This window comes from Macrobrachium nipponense, chromosome 27 (assembly GCF_015104395.2).
Source record: "Macrobrachium nipponense isolate FS-2020 chromosome 27, ASM1510439v2, whole genome shotgun sequence".
NCBI lineage: Eukaryota > Metazoa > Arthropoda > Malacostraca > Decapoda > Palaemonidae > Macrobrachium > Macrobrachium nipponense.
The window spans coordinates 72,385,349-72,408,406 of NC_087216.1; the positions used below are offsets into that span (position 1 = coordinate 72,385,349).

Below are 23,058 nucleotides of genomic sequence, written 5' to 3' on the forward strand. Positions count from 1 at the left end.
CCCACAGTTCATACGTATACACACAGTTCATAAGTAAATGTATAATCAAGATTTATACGTGAATATATAGACACAGTTCGTACGTATGTATATAATCACAATTAATACTTAAATATATAAACACAATTCATTCATATGTATATAATCACAATCCATACGTATGTATATAATCACAATTCATACTTGGATATACAGACACAATCCATACGTACGTGTATAATCAATATTCATACTTGAATATATAGACATAATTCATACGTATGCATATAACCACAATCCATATGTATGTATACAATCACAATTCATACTTAGATATACAGACATAATCCATACGTATGGATATAATCAAGATTGCTACGTGAGTATATAAACACAACTGGATGTATAAAACCCAATGGTTTTATATATACATATCCCCAGTTTGTGGCACTCTGCTACATGGGCCCCCAGGGTTGGGGAGGGGGGTGTCATGGACCCCATTTTAGGGGCCACTGGTCTGAACCCTTCACTAAACTTACCCAGCAGTCGTTACGATCTACGAGATGTACCTAATGAACAAGTTCATACGTAATAGAGATATTTAATGCACGACAAAGTCTTAACACACGACAAAGTCGTGTATGATTTAACACACGACAAAACCGTGTAGCAAATTTCGCGAAAGAAAACAGAGAAAAAAAAATGAAAATAATTTCGCGCCACAACAATCAGCAACGGTTCGAACGTGATATGTTTCTCGCTCGTGATAGAGAGAGAGAGAGAGAGAGAGAGAGAGAGAGAGAGAGAGAGAGAGAGAGAGAGAGAGAGAGAGAGAGAGAGAGAGAGAATCATGACTCCGAGTTCAGCCGCTCTTTTCCTACTTTGATAATCAAGGCAGACCACGCTGGTACGGTAATGGTGGGGACCCTCCCCCTATATGTGGGTCTGTTGGAGTGGGAGGGTGAGGAGGAGGAGGAGGAGGAGGAGCGGGACTGTTGGAGTGTGGTTGGGGGAGGGAGTATTGGCAAGTTACAGCAAAAGTGTTTGAAACGGATTCGTGCATTTGTGTCTTTAAGCTCTATCCATCCATTGACTTATTCGTCCATTCATCTGTCCATCTATCTATTTATCTATCTATCTATCTATCTCTCTATCTATCCGTTTCATACGGAACAAAACTGAAGAAGTAAACAGATGATTAAAAAAATATACGTATTAAACAAAAACGTAATGAAAAACTAAATAGAAACCTGAAAAATATAGATTATTAATATAAATAAACGTTACCATGAAGGGAATAACTTCAGCATAATGTGGAAATATGCGCCTGCATATGTTGAGACGATGTGGTCATGAGGCAGTAATGGAGAACCAATAGGCCCATGAACTGGATAACATTATCATTTAGAAATGTCATGAATAAAGTGGAGAGAGAGAGAGAGAGAGAGTAGGTCTATCTCTCAACAGCATACCTTTCCAAATCTATAAAAGGTTGAGGCTACTCTTAAAGATATAATGAGAGAGAGAGAGAGAGAGAGAGAGAGAGAGAGAGAGAGGCAGCTGTATACTTTCATTTTCACTCCGTACTGTAGACAAATGTACATATAAATACCGTCATTATAAACACGCGTGTTTTTGTGTATGTATACATATGCACATAATTTATGCGCACACTTCTCGATGTATGAAGTTCCGTAATGTTAATGATATTATTCTTGCCACAGAGAGAGAGAGAGAGAGAGAGAGAGAGAGAGCACGACCCCGCTATGTTATACAATACATTTTGCAGGCTAGTCCTGTTCCACAAGGGCGAAAATGCCGCCCATATTGTACGCGAGTTCGACCTTACAACATGGCTGCCGGTGCATGACAAGTGTATAGCCACTTTTTTCCCTGTGGGCCCTGGAGAGCTGTTCAACCAGTTTACATGGAAACTGTCCTTCGATGAACACGCTCAGTTTCTCTCGCTTTTATTTTTATTACGTATCAGTTATCTCATGATAAGGAAGGAAGGAAAACTCCGATGATTTTAGAATTAATTTTTTTTCTTTCAAAGCGTCTAGAATAATGGTGGTGCTACCGTCCTTGGCAAGACGCAAAACGGGCGATTATATTTAATTAATATTCCGTGATTTATTCCTTTAATAATCCCCACCTGAACCACGGGCGGGAATAAAGGTGGAATCTTGCCCCTTAAATATGAAGATCACAGCTTTCGCACAAGCGATCATATACAGCGCATTCGTCAGGCGAACTGTAGGTCGTATATATGCGAGTGCTTTAGACTAAGGCAAGGCTGCAGTCGGCGCAACTCTAAAGAGCCAGATCCGGGAAAGATGATGTTGCTGCCATTTAAGAAGTCTTCGGGGTTCCCCCCGCCCCTTCTTCATTTTGAAAAGTGAACCATATATATAGGCCTATGGATACATATAAGATGTTGTGTAGGCCAACGTCGATTTCCGGAGTCATTTCGCCTCTTTGCAAGATGGCGGTGATTATAGCGCTCGAGGGAAGGAACTTGCGCCTAGAGTGAGTCATGTTTAATGGCCGACGGAGGAAGAGGAGGAAAACCGCGATATATAATACATATTCCACCGAACAAAGACACAGACACACGTACACATACACACACACACACTCCCGTGACCTGGGCGGCTCAAGGGGAGAGACAGAATGAGGGTGTGTGGGTGTTTGTGGGCGGGGAAGGAGGAGGGGGGGAGGGAAGGCGTTTGGAGATAACAAAAATGTCAGGCTAACATTAACCAAACAAAAATGTGATTTGGTCTCGTTACGATTTCATTGTCACTTCGACCTGGAATTGAGAGAGAGAGAGAAGGTAGAGTAAAGAAGAACAGAGAGAGAGAGAGAGAGAGATGAATGTTATACGTGCAAGTTCTTATGATGTATTAGTACTATGAATATATATATATCTATATATATATATATATATATATTTTATATTTTTATATATATATATATTATAGGTATATATATATTAATATCTATATATATATATATATATATATATTATAATTATATTATATATATATATATATATATATAATGTGTATATATGCATATACATATATTTATATCCGAACATATTTTAATCTGTGTACTTAAACACCTTAAAATGTCAGCAAGAAAATATAATATTTTGATACATAAACACCGATAAATTCCTGCGTCTTCCAGAAAAAAAAAAACACTTAGGAAAACAGCCATCAAAGCAGCTTTTGTAAACATTTACCACATTGCGAGGAAGAAAAACTAAACTTAAAATAGGAAAACCGAGAGAGAGAGAGAATTAAAAAAAAGATAAAGACCAACTTCATCTGTTCTTTTGAGATCAAAGAGAGGTTGCCTGCGGTACGATAATGGGCGAATTTGGTTCGGAGAGTTGCGTGACGTATAATTATTAATATTCATGGTTAGGAGTCAAGTAAGAGAATAATAATAATAATAATAATAATAATAATAATAATAATAATAATAATAATAATTGATTAATGAAGATTTAGTTGCCCACGGTGCGATAGGACGTGAGGGCGAAGGGTTGCCAGACGTATAATAACAGCCAAATTTTTATGAGACACTTCTCTTATATATTTATCATGGAAAAAATAATAATATTAATGGAAGGTATTTAAATTTAACTGAAAGTACGATGTACATTATATATATTATATATATTATATATATATATAATATATATATATGTGTGTGTGTATATATATAGTTATATATAAATCATATATATTTATAATATATATATATATATATATATATATATATTAAATTATGTATGTATATATATATATATATATAATATATATATTACTATGTAATATATACATATATAATATATATATAGGTATATATATATATATATATATATATATATGGTATATATATAGATAATAGTATTACTATAAATATATATTTATATATTTAACTACTATATATATACATATATATATATATATATATATATATATAATATATATTACTATATATAATTTTTATATATAAGTACATCGTACTTTCAGTTAAATTTAAAATACCTTCCATTAATAAATTGGTTATTTTTTTATATGTATATGTAATGTAATTAATTATATAGTAATATCCATAAATATAAATTAGACTTATAATTTATGAATATATATAAATATATATATATTATATATCTATATAAATATATCATATATCTACATATATATACACACATATATATACTATACATATACTTTGTCGTTGGTTTGTTGATAAGTGAAACTGAACACCCAGCCCTAGGTCTGGTTAGTTCGTGAATGGGTGACCACCAACGATATAGACCCATAATGACGATCTTGGTCTTAGTAATCTAGGCATAGATATTTAGGCCTATGTACAAAAAGCAGATATATCTAGGCCAATGTAGTATAAGAAACAAACTTAGTCCTATGTTTAAAAACCAGATATTCCGGACCTATGTACAAAAACATATTTAAGCCTATATAAAAACAGCCAGATATTTAGGCCTATATGTAAAAAAAAACAGGCACTTATGCCTATGTAAAAAGATAACAGATATTTAGGCCTATGTGCAAAAAGCAGGAATTGTACAGTAAGTTCCAAAACTGAAGCGACAAATTTCAGAGGATTTCGTTCGAAATTCACTAACTGGCAGCTACAACTCGTAGCTGAATTTTTTTTTCTATAGTGAAAGCTCTATCAAGCAAAATAAAGCATACATATGATGCACAAATATAAAATCTATGATATTTATAACAATCATAAGAAAAATTACGGTAATAGTAATTATTTTAAAGTATGGTAATTACTTCAAACTATAGAAACGAAACAATTTGAAATTCTCGTTCAACACAGGATTACCAACATTACCAATGCATATTTCGAGCAATGTGGAAACAAATATAATATCATAGTGTATTATCAATTATTTTAGCGAAGATGCATAAAACTATGCAAGTATCAATAGATATGTAAAGGGAAAATCTCCACTGTCTGTTATTTACTATGAGATTCAGGGCCTCTGTAACACGGTTTTTTCGCAATAACTTTTTATCTATGCATTTCATAGATATAACGCTTATTCAGAATACACATTATATCTACACATAAATTTCGACTGTATTCTGCATTACGTAGGTTGAATAAATTTGGTACTTACAATGTAAAAGTGACTCTTTTTGAAGACGGGCCAACTTACTCAGAGAAAAGGTTTCGAACGTACTCGTTAAGTAACTTATGACAGCATTTCTTCCCTCTTTCTCGATGGATGATTGGCTATACGTAACAAAGGCTAGACCTCTGGCAACAATGACAAACAAATTTAAATACAAGCAAAGCAGCACACCTTTATGAATTCTGAACCTCTCCACTGATAATTGTCATAATGAACAAACCAACAAAATATATTAATAAATACAAAAACACTTCGATTATTAGTCTAACTCCCAAAATAAGTTTCCTAAGAAATTACAGTCTGCTCTATAGGTCACAATCAGATTGACAAGATGTAGGGAAATGGATGGTAATTTTCAAAAACATAGTAGACAAGCTTGTTTTGATAACTGCTATATCCAATGTCATGCAATTTTTATTTATTGGCTATCTACCTATTTACTGAAAAAAATAGGCCGGTACTATATTTTGGCTTTAAACCTTCACCAATAATTATCGTCAGAATGATAACTTCATGAGGCTCCACCCACTTTGGACTCGTTATAATTCAGGATAACACTGAAGGCTATCATGGACATTGTTGGATTAGAAAATTTAACTTCTGGCTATAAAAACTCATTTCTCGAGTAGTTGTAAGAAGTGCTAAATGATCCTCAAGGATCCCAGCAGTTGGCCTAAACGTTTAATTCATGTATATTACTGCTATACTGTTGCGGCACTACTGCTACAGTAGTATTACTACGCTAGCACAGATACCCCACCCACATCTATGTATTGTTCCGCCATTCATATGGTCTTTGGGTTTCAGAGCCGATGGAACAAGGTGAATGGGTTTCTGTCTAGTGGTTGGGCGGCGCAACATTTCGTAAAAAGGTGTTTACTTTGCTTACGTAATGAATGTTTTTCGACTATTGGCTCGTAATCATTGGCCATGGCGTCGACTAGATAATTTTTACTCTATAAAAATTAAAACTATCGGGTTTAGGTTATTGATAATGCTGACAAAATTTGTGTGTGGTTGTAAAATATACATATGTCACCTTTCAGCTACATCCGATGCTTTGACAAGGAGCAAAGTCCAAAAAACCGTGTTACAGAGACCCTGAATCTCATAGTAGGCGAAGATAGAACCTTCAGGACCGACACCAAGACCTGTCCTTGCACCTGGGAAATAGATTCGCTGTACAAAAAATAAGAAAGACGGTTGCAAGCAACCAGAACACCCATAAAATCACCACCTGGTTAAGTAGGGAGACGACAGACCCCAACCACCCCTCCCCCCTCTACCTCTATCTTACCCACTATACTAACTCCACCTTTTTTACTTCAACCTTTTACCTCAAATCTTCGAAACATATCCCAACCGTGAAATTTAAGACTGAATTTGCGTAAGTGGGCTTATCATAAGGGAGTGATATCACCCTAACTCATATTTCCACGGACAACCAGTAATCAGTTCAATCCAGTGAAGCATTATTGTATAACAGAAATTTATGAGTTTTTTGGGTATATAATATATATATATATATATATATATATATATATATATATATATAAGAAGCACCCGAACATGAGCAATAGGCCTAGTGCTTGATTCTTAAAAGAGACCTCTGGTTATTCCTGACTAGATAAAAACGTCCTGAGAGAGAGAGAGAGAGAGAGAGAGAGAGAGAGAGAGAGAGAGAACATAACAGGAGATACTCGAATTAAAATAATGCTCGCCAAGCATATTCACACTCCGGATCGTATGGGCAAGAATAGTCTCACTTATGCACCGAAAAAAAAGGTGGAAACCTACGAAAATACTTGTTTGGTGCGACCCTGAACGCAATTCCACATGCAATTTGCACATTTGAGATATTCGATGAAATTATTATCTAATGAGCTGGAAAAATATATTTCCTTGATTCTTGAAATAGGCCTAACCATGTAACCAATGCTAAACGCGCATATAACTTGGATTTGTTTTTTGTTTTTTTTTTTTACACCAACTTGTGTCTTATTTATATTTCATCTAATCAGATGCTAAACTTCTCTGTGCTTTATCAAAAGAAATCATAATAACTTTCGATATAACGCTATGAAAGTAGAAAGTTAATTTACAAATATTAGGCCAATGCTTATGCACTCGGTTCCTGCTGCCACTCTGTGGTGAACACTTGATATCACACTTTAAGAGCCGCAGATATTTCTTTGGGGAAAATTTTTTTTTTTCTTTTGATAAACAGTTATTGAACTAACATTAATCATTCACTGGGGAAATACTTTCTGCGCTTATACAGTTAATCACTGATACGTATTATCAGATAAATAGGATGACAATAATTGGAATAAAATATACTAACTAGGAACCCCACGAGTTTCTAAAGAAGTACGATCAATTCTGAGATTTGTCGTTTCACTTCCGGAACTTACTGTACCAAAAGCAGAAATTTAGGCCAATATAAAAACCTCAGATGTTTAGGCCTATGTAAAAACCCAGATATTTAGGCCTATATACAAAAAGCAGCTATATTTAGGCCTATGTAAAAAACATTTAGGCCTATGAAAAACCTAAACTGGGAAAAACATATTTAGGCTTATGTACAAAATAAGATATTTATACCTATGTAAAAAACTGCCAGCTAATTAGGCCCAGGTAAAAAACAGATATTTAGGCCTATATAAAAAGCAGCCAGATGTTTAGGCCTATGTAAAAAAATATAACAGACATTTAAGCCTATGTACAAAAACCCACATATTTAGGCCTATTAAAAAAAACAGATATTTAGGCTTAAGTAATCCTATGTAAAAAAAACCCAGATATTTAGGCCTATGAAAACCCCCCAGATATATAGGCCTATGTAAAAAACAACATATTTAGTCCCATGAAAAAATCCAGATATTCAGTCCTATGTAAAAAATATAACAGACATTTAAGCCTATGTACAGACGGCCAACGAAGAATTGGCGTAGTTTCTTAATTCATTGTTCGTTATGGAAATATTGCCATTGCAGATGCCAGATTATTTACTTAACAATAAATAACATTTCCTTTCAAAGGTGCTATACTTGAAATAAATTACATTAGAATAGAGTAGACTTATTCAACGTATTAAAGATAATTATTTTGCAAAGTAAGGAAAATATATACCGATGAGTCCACGATTTCTAATTTTATCCTCAACTCTAGCTTCGTGACAGCATACCCAAGATTTTGAAGTTGGCTTTGCTGCCGCTCGAGTCTTGACTCAACTATCGTACTGCACTGGGGTGTTGTCATTTCGTCTCTTACAGCCGATAAATAATACATCAAGGCGTTAACATTCTTTGAAAACGATGTTTAATTAAACTAATTTTGTCCTTTGATCAATAAAATAATTTGCATGACACAATTAGTGGGCATAAATTGGACTTCTGATTTTCCCACATAATTAGCCTAGGTCTGTACTCTTCGGATACGTAATGAATATTTAAATCGACTACACACACACACACACACACACACACACACACACACACACACACACACACACACATATATATATATATTATATATATATATATCTATATATATATTATTATATATTAATTAATCGCTTTATTTGACTATTCCCGTTATTCTTGTTTTATCAGCCATTTCGCCTTTCTTCTTATCCTTTTCATAATTGCTTAACATAATTAACTCAGACCTAGCTATTCAAAGTCAAAAAGCAATCATAAGAAAATCAAACGAACTATAATTCAGTCTTATTTTTATCGAATTCCTTGCATATCATCCTGTTTCATTTGGACATCTTGGAAAGCCGTGGGAGTCAAAACTGACGAATACATTAAGAAAGGCTTACTTTTATTAATGCTTTCTTAGGTTGATCTTTCTGTAGCTATTCATTTCTTCTAAATAAAAATTAATTCAAATTAATTTCACATGTATACCTAGACCTACTACCATAAGCATATTTATAAGTAGCTGAAAAGGATAAGAAATATGAAAGACGTTCTCGTTTAAGTCTATTTCATATGTTTTTTTTTTTTTTTTTTTTTTTTTTCAAGAAAAACCTAATGCTTTAATAAAGGGTTTGTTCTTTGACGACTACAGGGTGTAACACGAGTGTATGCACATATTTTGTGGAATGAAAGATAAAGTTTCTTTGAAGAGAAAATATTTTATAAACATGCATTTTAAGGCGTCCGTTGTCGGTGCGGGCAATTTTAAAATAACCGTTATCATTAGTAATTCTTTCACGAGGTGGAGTTCGTAGTGAGAAGTCGGATCTAGTCGCCTGAGATGTAGAAGAGAGCGGATGTGGCGTATAGGAGTGATGGAGGGATTAGGCCGATGTTAATAAAGTATCTCCCAATAAAATGTATTCTTTAGGTTTTGAAGAAAAAAATGCATGCATCATTGAAACCGTTTCCCTCCCTATCCGTGGTATTCACTGGCCACCGATAAAAAACAAAACAAAAAGAGTGAGCCTAACCGAATCTCTCATCCATCAAAGATAAGTTTGCTTATTCATTAGACAACTATCAAAGATTTCAAGTGTAGATTTAAAAATCTCTTCCTCTCCATCTAAGGTATTTATCAGACACCAGTCATAAGCGTAGAGCTAGTTATGATTCCTGGTTCAGCAATGTCGTGACGAGGCACTAGAATTCAAAGTTCACAAATGAATGTTGCTTAGCAACATTTACACTACAGTATTGTCTTGCTCTCTTGTGGGGCTTCGAGGTGTTCCACCTCTAGGCCCATGTTCTAAATTTTGCCGTTCTTTAAACAATTTGATTCATCTATGTATGATTCTCTCCGGTTTATTAGGCTTTCTTGATATCTCTCCAACAGGAACTTGCACCGAATGCAGTGCAATAATCCTCTCGCTCATCGAGGGATGTTTCTTAGACCGATAAATGGCACATTGACATTAGAGTCCCGTGCACATAACATCAAAAGCAATAATGAGTGAGGTCGCCTGGTTCGCACTGTTAGGATATCGTTATATTTTCTTTTTAAATTTGATAGCATTTTGTGAGATTCCAATGTTTTCTGTAAAATTTAACAAATGGAATAGTTCAACTACCTTCAACTTAATATTGAAATGATAATTTAAGGACTATGTTTATGCGATACTACTAGCGATAGATGTCTCCTATCTATTTGGTAATGTATATCTATGGTTGTGATATGACGTTTTTTATCACTTCGTTTCGTTCACGTCAATTTTGTTATAGGAAATAGTTTACACAATAACATAACATAATGTTCTAAAGAATTCAAGTGAACTGTTTTTAACGTCATTACATATGATTTCTTTCATCTTTGAAAAGAAAAAGAAAAAATCGATAAATAAGGCATGAATCGTGCGTCAGGCAGGTGAACGAAAAATTATGAAACTTTGCCAATAGTTTTTTGGCCGACAGTAAGAAATCAGATATTTAGGACTATGTAAACATATATTTAATCCTATATAAAAATAACCCCGATATTTATGCCTGTGTACAAAAACAGATATATAGGCCTATGTAAAAATAACATATTTAATCCTATGTAAAAAAAAAATCCAGATATTTAGGCCTATGTAAAAAGAAGTATGTGAACGGAGGAAAACTTTTCCTCAGACGCCACCCCCCCCCCCCCCCCCCGGCCGCCACCCATGAAAGGCGGGAGTGGTGAGAGAACCACCGGGAATGAAAATCATGTCATTATGCAGGCCATAAACCAGCTGGTCCGCCCCCCGAGCGACGAATAATGGTGATTTACTCAACCGCGAGTCCATCGTATGTTTCAACGGCTTCAGCAACAGCCGTTTTAATCCAGTGTGTGATCAGTGATCAGTGATCACCCGCCAGTGTATTCCAGAACCGCAACCGGTGACTGGAACCTTTCTTTTCCTGGAAAGTGTGATCGTAGGATCTTCTCGTTTTTTTCGGAAAATGACGAAAACCTGGATAAGATTGAAAATTTGGAAATTGATAATTTGGAAGTTATTGAGAATTTTGAAAATAATAACAAAAATTGGATAATGATACAAATTGGAAAATATTGAACATTTGGAAAATATTAACATTTGGAAATTATTGAAAATTTTGAAAATATTGAGATTTTGAAAAATGATAAAAATTTGGAAATTACTGAGAATTTGGAAACTGATAATTTTGAAAATATTGAAAATTTGGAAGATTATAAAAATTTGAAAAGTGTTGAGAATTTGTGGGGAAAAAATTGGACAATATTGAAAATTTGGAAAATGGAAAAAATGGAAAATATTGGGAATTTTGAAAATATTATTTAGAAGGAAGATAATGAAAATTTTAAAAATTATAAAGATTTGAAGAATAATGACAGTGTGGAAAAAATGTTGTAAATAATGAAAAAGTGAAAAATACTGAGATTTTGCAAATAATGAAAATTTTCAAAATAATATAAATGTGCAAATGATGAAAATTCGGAAAATAATGAACATTTGAAAAATAATAAAAATGAAAACTAAAAAAAGTTAAAAATAATAACTTGAAAAAGAATAAAATTCGAAAAAATAAACAAAATAAAAACAAAATAAAAATAAAATGAAATAAAACAATAAAAAATATACATATTTCTTAATTTCTCTGTTCTATTGTGAAGGAAAATTCATGGCCACATTATAGAAGCTATGACAAAACATCATTCCCGTAAACAGATAACAATGATTTAAATACAATGACCTAACCCAATCCAACTTAAAAAAGGGGGCGTGGCCAAAATAAATAAATAAACAAAAGAATATACAAAAAAATAAATAAGAAACAGGACTATACTCTGTTTTTTTCCATCTGTCCATCTGCCTTTGGTGTTTTTGCATGGTAACACTGCGTCCTGGGCTTTAAATAGTTACGCTATGTGTAAGTTTTAGGTAAATAAAAGGATATCTGGGTGTACATTTGTAACTGAAAAGTGTTTTAATAATTTACTGTATGCGAATTACACCGTTAATATTCGAAATAGGATATTATTTAAAGCCCGGGACGCAGTGTTACCATGAGCAAACACCACAGGCGGATGGACAGATGGAAAAAAACAGAGTATAGTGAGGAGAATATACTAGTGCTCTGTCGTGCCCCAGATAAAAAAAAAAAATCACTTAAGCCCTGATCGTCCGTCTAGCACCATCTAAAAAAACCACTGAGGCCATGATTGTCCGTCTGGCACCATCTTAAAAACCGCTGAGGCCAGAGGGTGGCAGATTGGTAAACTGATCATCCATCCTCCAATCATCAAACATACCAAATGGCAGCCCTTTAGCCTCGGTAGTTTTTATTTAACTTAAGGTTAAAGTTAGCCATGATTGTCCGTCTGGCACCATCTTAAAAAAACCACTGAGGCCAGAGTGCTGCAAGTTGGTACGTTGACCATCCACCATGGGCCGCTGGTAATAGCTTGGTGCCTATTGGTCTACCTAGGGAAGATTAATGTGACTTATTTTTCCTGTGATTTGATCGTATTTTATTATTACTTTTTCACCTGGATTCATTTCAAAAGTAGTTCTCGCAGTCACGCCCGAGAGATTAGTGCAGCCCGCGACCGTTAATTTGCAGTTGCGTCAGACCGAGGAGAGATTAGGCCCCCACTCAGCATAAACTAAAATTGATATGGACAAAAATAAAATTAATTCAGAACAGGTACTTATTTAAAAGTTTCTCTCTGGGTATTTAATGTGTTATCTGTTGAAGTAGTCACATTTTTGCATGATAAGGCACCATGTTTCAAGGCTCTTCAGACACAGGAGCTCCTTCGAAACAGTGATGTCGATTTCTTTCTTCTCGTCAAGTGAATTTCCAGGTAGCTCCCCTGACCTTAATGTGTGTGAAAAATTGGTAGTATTTTAAAGGATCATGTTTGAAGTACGCACAGTGAACTATGATGGTCTGCCAAGCCTCGACGACTTGCAAAGAGAGGTGACCGAAGTGCTCAGTGAAATGGAGTTTGAGTCTCAGCTTTTTTGTGATTTGCTGAAATCATACCACTCAAGAATGCAGGCTGTGGCTAGGTATTATATATATATATATATATATATATATATATATATATATATATATATATATATATATATATATAACCTATGCCACAGCCTGCATTCTTGAGTGGTATGATTTCAGCAAATCACAAAAAAGCTGAGACTCAAACTCCATTTCACTGAGCACTTCGGTCACCTCTCTTTGCAAGTCGTCGAGGCTTGGCATACCATCATAGTTCACTGTGCGTACTTCAACATGATCCTTTAAGATACTACCAATTTTTCACACACATTAAGGTCAGGGGAGCTACCTGGAAATTCACTTGACGAGAAGAAATCGACATCACTGTTTCGAAGGAGCTCCTGTGTCTGAAGAGCCTTGAAACATGGTGCCTTATCATGCAAAAATGTGACTACTTCAACAGATAACACATTTTCAGGATCTTTGAGGAAAGGAAATACTCCACCAGTAAGCACATTCTCTCTGAAGTATTCGCCATTCCATGACTGTCCTTTTTCTTTGATGATCCACATTAACCATTTGGCTGTGAAATAGAGAAAAATTCCCAAACATTCAGGAAATTTCACAACTTGGCGGTAGTTCACGTCATCACTGATATCATCCAACTTTGTAGCCCAAATGATGTCAATTTTATGATTTGTCTTCCTGACTGTATAGATGAAGAATTCATCTGATGAGGCAACATGGAGAAATCAGTTTCATCCAAATCTTTAAGAAATGAACCACAAAACCATGCATGATCTTCTCTTTGTTGCTGAGTGATGTTGGGCTTGCTGATAACATGAAATGGCTTGATACCTGATTTTTCCAACTCACAATATACAGCACTATAACTTCTCTTCTTTCCCCTTTTTGTTTCTAGTTCAAGCGCCAATTTACATAAAGACTTTCTTGGTCTACCCACTGCCTCAGTTATGAAGTCTTTTGACTCCTGAGAAAGGACTTCAGGCCTTCCAAGATTCTCACTCTTTTCGCGATGACAGTCATATGGACTTTTGTTCCAATTTCTTTTAACAAAGGATTCATCTTTTTTAATGTATTTAGCTATCCAGGAACGTGAAATGAAGGATGCGCCAGCATCCCTGGCCTCTCTGAAGGTTATAGCCCGGATTCGGTCAATCCATCTGATTTCCTCCGAGTCGTTAGCCATCCATGGCTGTATCTAACTCCGTCACTCAGTCTGAAAATACAAGAAATGTAAAATGAAAAATTAGCTTAATAGAAATTTAAGATAATGTACTTGGAGATAGGCTATAGCAGAAAACTTCATAACTTTCCATTTGTTCTGTGGAAAGGGGTGGGCGGGGCTCTAATTTCGAAACACCCAATATATATATATATATATATATATATATATATATATATATATATATATATATATATATATATATATATATGAGCTACTTCTTCACGCGGCGGCCTCAGTTGAACGCAACTCGATTAGATTTTATTTTTGCGGTCGTGTTCAGTAGCGTGTTCATACGACAAGCGCTTTCACACGAGGCGTGGAATTCGTTCGTATCTAACCTAAAAGCAAGTTTATAACGACTAATTTAAGTGACTAACACTTTAATACTTAAAAAAAATGGCGATAAATAACCGCTGGCAATTTAGCAAATTAAAAAAAAAAAAACTAAGTGGGGCGTAATTGTTCCTCAGGCAACTGAGCGCAACCCGATTGATTTGTGGTCGTGTTCAACAGCACGATTCCGACAACGCTTTATCGCACGAGGCGTGGGATTCGTTCGTATCTAAACTAAACAAGTTTATAACCTTTTAAGGTGATCGATACTTTAAAAATTGGCGATAAATAACGGCTGTTAATTGAGCAAATTGGAAATAACGACCGGGATTGATCGTTGATAACCGGAAACGATAAAAAAATTAACAACAACCTGGTGATAATGGAATGACGTCAGCAGATTTTTTTTTGTTTTCAAGCAGTTGGTGCATAGTTGAGAGAGAGAGAGAGAGAGAGAGAGAGAGAGAGTTAGCGTTCTTTCATTTCATGATGTTTTGACGTGTGTTTGAGAGGGAGAGAGAGAGAGTTTTATGATTTGATGATGAAACTGTGGGTTCGTTTTGATGAGAGAGAGAGAGAGAGAGAGAGAGAGAGAGAGAGAGAGAGAGCTCTATCATCATCCATGCGACTAATGAGCTTCCCGGCATCTCTATTTTTGCCGTCAAACTTTCCTATTTTGGTCTAAAGATTATTCGTGGTTATGTTAACGTCACGTCTGTGAACGTACCTGACATCAATTCGCATAAAAAAAACTGTCAAAAAATGATGATGATTACAGTTTTCATGAGACTAGGCCTATGAAGTTTAATATTTAAAACCGAATATTGGAAGGAAAATAATATAATAATAAATAATATGACTGGTCGAGGGACTAAGCCTATGCAGTTTTAATATTTAAAAGCGATTATAGGAATTAAAATATAATAAATAATATTGTTGTTCGTGTGACTAGGCCTATGCTGTTTTGATATTTAAAACCGAATAATGGAATGCAAATAATATAATAAATAATATGGCTGTTCATGTGACTAGGCCTATGCAGTTTTGATATTTAAAACCGAATATAGAAATGAAAATAATATAATAATAAATAATATTGTTGTTCGTGTGACTATACTCTGTTTTTTCCATCTGTCCATCCGCCTGTGGTGTTTTCGCATGGTAACTCTGCGTCCCGGGCTTTAAATAGTTACGCTATGTGTAAGTTTTAAGTAAATAAAAGGATATCTGGGTGTACATTTGCAACTGAAAAGTGTTTTAATAAACTACCTTATGCTAATTACACCGTTAATATTCGAAATAGGATATTATTATTATTGTTGAATGTAAGCTGTATGTAACTATCTACAGCCCGAAACTCAAAACCGAATATAGGAAGTGAAATTATAATTATTATCATTTTCATGTGACTAGGCCTATGCAGTTTTGATATTCAACACTGAATGTATATAGAGGAAAATTATAAATATGTCGAGATTATCAATCATTTTCCTGTCCTTAATCGGTTTCGAATATCAGAACTGCGTAGGTCTAGTCATATGAAAACAATATTATTATTATAAATGTTTTGACAGTTTTTATTATAAATCAACTGCTGAGTTCCTCGCTGACGTAAGGAATGAATGAATGTTAAAGGAATAAATAAACAGAGATGGGCAAGACTGTCAGTCTTGAGTTTGTGCGTATGTGTGTGCATGTTTGTTTGTGCATGCATGTGTATGTATGTGTGTTTGTGCGTGTTATTTGTCTAACGCTCGTATCATTTAGCCGACATCGGTAGAGTTTCCGCATTCTCGTTTTAATTGTGCTATGTCGGTGTGACAGAGGTGGAGAAAGTTCACACATTTTCATATATTTTCATATATTTTCCATTAAAGTATCGTTATTAATAATCCGAAAATGTCATCACTGCTTCGTGAAGTATTTTCCAAGTAACGAGTTTGAAATAAACAGTTGCAAAGTCCGCGAATGAAAAGACCTTGTCGATAATAAATATATAGTATACTTCATAACAGCATATACCGCCTAGTTTCATAGTATTGCTCATCCCGTGTCAATTTATGTCCTCGCAGTATCCGATTCCATGGAATTTTGGCGACTTCCCAGAATAACAGCCTAAATGAAAGTCAGTCATGGCTGATAAAGCACAGTTTAAACAAATCTTTATCAGTTGAGTTTAAAGTACTTTAATTTTACTATTTACTCAAGGTTATTTACGTAAATAGTGGTATTATTAAAGTCGAAGTCATACAAAACGCTTTTGGACGAGGCCCCTCCCCCCCCGCTTAGGTACAGAGAGGGGGAAAGCTAACCTAACCTTGACTTGCCCTGACCAACCACATCTGCTGCCATATCCGATTTCTTCGGTGAGTAAGTGTATATAAGTACGACTGAACAGCGGAATAAACCTATTTATTTTGTTCTTTGTTTATTTACTGCGTATGTTTATTTTCAGACGAGATATACGCACCTTTCCGGACATAGGCCTAGGCTTGGACCACCCGGTTCAATGACGCCGATAAGGCATCATATTTCTTTATCTCTTTAGTCTCCGTTTATCAAGGTATGTCCTTTAAATTGTTTCGTACTCCTCACTTAAATGCGTTTATCTCTCTCTCTCTCTCTCTCTCTCTCTCTCTCTCTCTATCTTATGAAATATGAACTTTGAAATGATATCTCTTACAACATTAATTCCCTCTTTTCAATTTCGTAAACTTGAAATGTGAACTCTCTCTCTCTCTCTCTCATTTTCCCGCCATTTAATGAAATATGAACTTTGAAATAATTTCTCTTCCAACATCAATTCCCTCTTTTCAAATTTGTAAACTTGAAATGTTGATTCTCTCCGTTTGTCTGTCTGTCTCTATTGTTACGTAATTAGTTATAACAGTTATCCTTCAGGTACCTTGGTTGTGAGGGAGTATAGGGCCTATTGGCCTAGTCCTACATGGGGCCACCCCATAGGCTAATTATAGTAGTACGTCGTTGATTGTTATTTATTCATTTAGTTATGTATTTTGATTAATATATTATTGTATTCATTATTACTGTTATTTATTAAACACCCGTTTTTAGTTATTGGTTGAATTCCAAGTGTAGTTCTACTATTCGAACAATTATCCAGTGGTATTTGTAGGCGTAATGAGTCTCAGTTACAGAGGTCCTTTATACTTTTTATACCTCAGACCTCCCATAGTAAATTCAAGTATGCTGAGCTATAAGAATATATAATTTTATTGATTCTGTACATAAAATACATATATTGTATATGTATTTATTGTAAAAAGACGTTTAAAGTATATTCTTTTTAAATAAAAGAGAGAGAAAATAAGACCTCTGAGGAAGTACTATATAGTGCAGTTGGAACTTCTTCAGAAGTTCAGGCTCTCTCTCTCTCTCTCTCTCGTCAAAACAACATGCACCTACTATTCTTCTTGCTTTTAGATAATTTTTTCTACTCAACATTTATTATTATATAATTTTTTATCTTTTTTTTAATAAGTGGTGTCTATTCTTTCTGTATATTTCCCTTTACCTCCTCTTGCTTAGTCCTATAAATGAACACCTTAATATTCTTTGAAAGCTTCTTGGATTTCGAGTCAGTGGTCCCTTTGGTGGGCTTGGTCCATTTGGGTAGGGTTCTTCATCTTCTGAATAATAATGATAATATAATAATGTTATTAATAATAATAGTCAGAAAAGATAAACCAAATCTTAGGCTGATAGGGGTTTATTGTGGCCAGATATACAATTCTCGTACATCACGTGATTCATGTATCTATAATCTCTGTCTTTTGCATATTGTTATTATTATTATTATTATTATTATTATTATTATTATTATTATTATTATTATTATTATTATTGAGAAGATGAAGAACCTTTATTATTATTATTATTATTATTATTATTATTTTTTTTTTTTTTTTTTTTGTGCTCTATCACAGTCCTCCAATTCGACTGGGTGGTATTTATAGTGTGGGGTTCCGGGTTGATCCTGCCTCCTTAGGAGTCCACACTCTTCTTACTATGTGTGCCGTTTCTAGGATCACACTCTTCTGCATGAGTCCTGGAGCTACTTCAGCCTCTAGTTTTTCTAGATTCCTTTTCAGGGATCTTGGGATCGTGCCTAGTGCTCCTATGATTATGGGTACGATTTCCACTGGCATATAACATATCCTTCTTATTTCTATTTTCAGATCTTGATACTTATCCAATTTTTCCCTTTTTTTCTCTTCAACTCTGGTGTCCCATGGTATTGCGACATCAGTGAGTGATACTTTCTTCTTGACTTTGTCAATCAACGTTACGTCTGGTCTGTTTGCACGTATCACCCTATCCGTTCTGATACCATAGTCCCAGAGGATCTTTGCCTGATCGTTTTCTATCACTCCTTCAGGTTGGTGCTCGTACCACTTATTACTGCAAGGTAGCTGATGTTTCTTGCACAGGCTCCAGTGGAGGGCTTTTGCCACTGAATCATGCCTCTTTTTGTACTGGTTCTGTGCAAGTGCCGGGCATTCACTTGCTATGTGGTTTATGGTTTCACTTTTCGTATTGCACTTCCTACTTATGGGAGAGATGTTATTTCCGTCTATCGTACTTTGAACATATCTGGTTCTTAGGGCCTGATCTTGTGCCGCTGTTATTATTCCTTCAGTTTCCTTCTTTAGCTCTCCCCTCTGTAGCCATTGCCAATTGTCATCGCTGGCTAGTTCTTTAGTCTGTCTCATGTATTGTCCGTGCATTGGTTTGTTGTGCCAGTCCTCTGTTCTTTCTGTCTTTCTCCTGTCTCTGTATCTTTCTGGGTCTTCGTCTGCTTTTATTAGTCCTTCTTCCCATGCACTCTAGCCACTCGTCTTCACTGGTTTTCAGATATTGCCCCAGTGCTCTGTTTTCGATGTTGACGCAGTCTTCTATACTTAGTAATCCTCTCCCTCCTTCCTTTCGTGTTATGTATAGTCTGTCCGTATTTGCTCTTGGGTGTAGTGCTTTGTGTATTGTCATATGTTTCCTGGTTTTCTGATCTATGGTGCGGAGTTCTGCCTTCGTCCATTCCACTATTCCTGCGCTGTATCTGATTACTGGCACTGCCCATGTGTTTATGGCTTTTATCATATTTCCGGCGTTGAGTTTTGACTTGAGTATCGCCTTGAGTCTCTGCATATATTCTTTCCTGATCGTGTCCTTCATCTCTTGGTGTTTTATATCTCCTCCTTCCATTATTCCCAGGTATTTGTATCCTGTCTCATCTATGTGTTTGATGTTGCTCCCATCTGGTAGCTTTTATCCCTTCAGTTCTCGTTACTTTGCCTTTATGTATGTTGACTTAGGCGCATTTTTCTATTCCAAACTTCATCCTGATGTCCCCAGATACAATCCTTACAGTCTGGATTAGGGTATCTATTTCCTTGATGCTCATACTATACAGATTGATGTCGTCCATGAACATCAGATGGTTGATTCTGTTGCCTCTTTTCTTGAGTTGGTACCCGGCATCCATCTTCTGTAGTACTTTTGTCATGGGAATCATGGCTACTACGAAGAGTAGTGGGGACAGTGAGTCGCCCTGGAAGATCCCTCTCCTGATATATTATTATTATTATTATTATTATTATTATTATTATTATTATTATTATTATTCAGAAGATGATAGAACCATATTCAATCTTCCAAAGGCTTGCACGACTTACATATCTTTATTTATAGAATAGAAGAACGACTGGTTAAAGACCCACTAAAGTATAATGATTGGTCGTTAACGCTCTTAAATTCTGATGCGGCAGAAATCGACTATATTACAGTGACAACTTCAGTGCTCAGTGCATTCAATGCAAGAGATCTGCATTGCAATAGTCTCATTATCATAATGCATGTCTAGAGAGACCCATGCAATGATAAGACATTTTATGTTTTTGTCGTTTAATGCTGTTGTTTAGTACTATGTCTCCAGAGACATACGTACCGATAAAGCATTTATGTCTTCCCGTTTTTAAACGTAACTTTAGGACAACGATTAGAGTCAGGAAAACTTATGATATACTGTCTCGTTTATACGTTAGATTTTAACGATAAATTTAAGCGTGGAAGCCGGCGTCGTGGAAATATGGGCAACGTTAGATTTTAACGATGAATTTTAGCGTGGAAGCCGGCGTCGTGGAAATGTGGGCAGAGACCAACTCTGCATGTAATCTGACTCACATGATAGCTCGACGGAAATATAATGACGCAAAGTCATGTAATAGTACGGAGATCCTGTCCAATTTTCCTTGCAGATGATGATAGTCCTAGTCGGAACCAGTTCATGTTAAGGATTTTATTTTTTTAAAATTGCTGGGATCCTACGGTATAGAATCGGGGTGGGTGGTGGGGGTAGGCCTAGGACCTTTAGTTAATGTGTGTGTGTGGGTGTGTGTGTGTGCTCTTGAGAGATAATATTATTAGCGGCTAACTGTAGCCACCAGGATGGCTCTCGCTTGTGTTGGTCAAAATATATAAATTTTTCCAAATAAGCCGTTTATCGTCATGTGATGACTTGGTTGCCGCTCCAACGGTCCAACCATTAACAGTTGAATTACACGTGTAACAAGTGTGCAGAAACCCTGCACGACATCGGCTTGGATCTCTCTCTCTCTCTCTCTCTCTCTCGAAACACAACCTAGTCATGGTGATACCGAAATATGATGTCATTCTACGTTTATATTCATCCAAAGAATTTAGGATTAGCGAACTTTCTATTTATTAAAGTGAGCATTCTCTCTCTCTCTCTCTTTCTCTCTTATTTTTTTTTAACTTAAATCTTTATGGAATTAAAAACTAAAGATTCAAGTACCCTGGACCCTTTGATGACTGCTGGAACCTCCCCTGACAACCTTCCTCTGGAAAACTCCAAAAAACCTTCCATGTAATTACACTGAAACCCTATGATGCTCCAGTATGGAGTAAAGGGAAATTTAGTAAAAATTTAGTATCTGAAATAGGACCCGGAATGTTTGAAAACTCGTATGATAAATATTTGACTTTTAATGTAGATGACTCTGATTGTGACATTTTTAATGTATATAAAGATATCGTCAAGTGTTGTGGCCGAAAGCTTAAGCAAGCCATTCACGATCAGTAATTACAGAAGGAATTCCTTCAAACTTGGCAAAAATGATCGTGAATGGGGTTGTTTGAGGCCTGTCAGTACAACTGTCAGTTACACTGATGGGAATGTTGGTGCAGAGATTAGAGAATTTTGGGGCGAATTTTTTCAGTTATACAAAGAACAGCCATGCCTTTGGCAAATTAAGTCAAAACATTATCTGAATAAATATAAAAAAACGAAGCGTATGGAAAATTAGCAGAAAAACTTAAAGAAAAGTATCCTGATGCAACCACAGACTTAGTGATGAAAAAAATCAACATCTACAAGAGTAATTTCAGGGGCAGATGATGTGTATACGCCAACTTGGACTTACTATGAAGATTTAATGTTTTTAAAGGATCAAGAAGCTATTAGAACATCCACCTCGAAATTACAAGCACATGAGGTAAGAAACACATTATTTATTATTTATTTATTAAACAAACAACAGTTACATTTTCAAAAATACAGATGTTTCACAATATAAAAAAAGTTTATTAATAGATGTAATTTGGCCCCATATAGTAAGTCATAGCTGACTTCTTGGTCTTTCTGAAAACATGAGAAAATGCAGTTGTTTTACAGTGTTTAATAGTTCTTAGCAATCATATGTTCTTGAAAACATAATGCTCCTTCATTGCAAAAAAAGTTTCTAAATATTTTCCCTTGAATGCAGGCTAGCTTGTGATGCATGTCTAGGGTAACCTGCATTTAAGCCTACAAGAGAGACTACATCATCATCATGTTCAACATTTAAATTTGTATAGTCGTCTTTCTTGGTGCTACGCAAAAAATTGTGCAGAACACAACATGCCATCACAATCTTTTCGCAACTTGTATAGTCCACATTTAAGGAGCTATGGAAAATCCTAAACCTAGAAGTCAAAATGCCAAATGCATTTTCTACGACGTTTCGAGCACGAGATAGTCTATAATTGAATATTTTTCTTTCGTGATTCAACTCTCTTGCGCTGAAAGGTTTTAAGAAATCATTTCTAAGCGCAAATGCCTCATCTCCTATGAAAACAAAAGGTAATTCATATGCTGAATTATTGCACACACGAGGAGAAGGAATATATATTCAGATTATTGTTTACAAGCTTGCTATAGAACATAGTTTCCTTCAGCATTCCACCGTCAGAAATTCTGCCATTTATCCCAAAATCACACATCACAAATTCGTAATTTGCATCAACAATAGCCATTAACACCATGCTATCAAAACCTTTATAATTCCTGAAATATGCTC

At 35.2% G+C, this 23,058-nt stretch overlaps 1 long non-coding RNA gene across 2 annotated transcripts in view; it reads left to right on the forward strand.

The window, feature by feature from the left end:
- Window positions 1–23,058, forward strand: part of LOC135201080 (uncharacterized) — a 30,425-nt gene that overhangs the window by 3,952 nt on the left and 3,415 nt on the right. For both annotated transcript variants that reach the window (XR_010311446.1, XR_010311445.1), the window contains exons 2-3: window positions 17,139–17,246; window positions 22,109–22,215. This is a non-coding gene — a long non-coding RNA (uncharacterized LOC135201080). The remainder of the gene's footprint in view (window positions 1–17,138; window positions 17,247–22,108; window positions 22,216–23,058) is intronic.